The sequence below is a fragment of the Melanerpes formicivorus genome, unplaced genomic scaffold (assembly GCF_026170545.1).
Source record: "Melanerpes formicivorus ecotype bairdi unplaced genomic scaffold, bMelFor1.0.p_v2 SCAF_1452, whole genome shotgun sequence".
In the NCBI taxonomy this organism is placed as follows: domain Eukaryota; kingdom Metazoa; phylum Chordata; class Aves; order Piciformes; family Picidae; genus Melanerpes; species Melanerpes formicivorus.
The window spans coordinates 45,001-45,786 of NW_027143804.1; the positions used below are offsets into that span (position 1 = coordinate 45,001).

The 786-nt window shown below is 70.4% G+C and overlaps 1 non-coding gene across 1 annotated transcript; it reads right to left on the reverse strand.

The window, feature by feature from the left end:
* Nucleotides 1-204: 204 nt before the first annotated feature.
* On the reverse strand, nucleotides 205-357 carry LOC137461228 (5.8S ribosomal RNA). The gene has a single exon (XR_010993276.1). It is a non-coding gene; the product is annotated as a 5.8S ribosomal RNA (ribosomal RNA).
* Nucleotides 358-786: the final 429 nt, after the last annotated feature.

A 786-nucleotide genomic window follows, 5' to 3' on the forward strand; every position in this document is an offset into this window, starting at 1 on the left:
GCTGGACCAACGGGGAACCCCTGCCGGCGAAGCCCCGGCGGGACGAACTCCGCGAGAGCGGGCGCTCCGGGAGCGGGGAGCTACGGAGCGCTCCCCGAGTCTGCACTTAGGGGGACGAAGGCCCCTCCCCGCCCGGGGGAGAGCCTGCGAGGCGACCCCAGCCGCGCCGCTCGGCGGGCACCGAGGCGGCGATTGATCGTCAAGCGACGCTCAGACAGGCGTAGCCCCGGGAGGAACCCGGGGCCGCAAGTGCGTTCGAAGTGTCGATGATCAATGTGTCCTGCAATTCACATTAATTCTCGCAGCTAGCTGCGTTCTTCATCGACGCACGAGCCGAGTGATCCACCGCTAAGAGTTGTCTGGCTTTTCGGCACCGCCCCGCCAGCGCGGAGGGGCCGGGACCGCTCGCAAAGGAGCGGCCCCTCGGAGAGCGCGGCACGGCGGCCGCTCGCCTCACATTGACCGTACAAGCACAGGAGAGGGGGGGAAAATAAAACGAAACCCCGAAGCGGCAAAAGCAAGGGGCGGGGAGCCCGCGCTCCCGGCTTTTTTCCCTCCCCCGAGGAGGGAAAAACGCACCTTGCGGCGCTTCGGGGCCGGACCAGGCGCCCGGGCTCGCTCCGACCTCGGCGCGGAGGAGGCCCGCCGCGCGCCGCCGGGAACGTGCCCCGAACCCGGCCTCGCCTCGCGTGCACGGGGAAAGAAAACCCCCTTCGCTTCCCCACCCAACGGCGGGGGGGGGGGTGTGTCTCTCGCTGGCCGCCCCGTGCCGTCGCGGAGACGCCA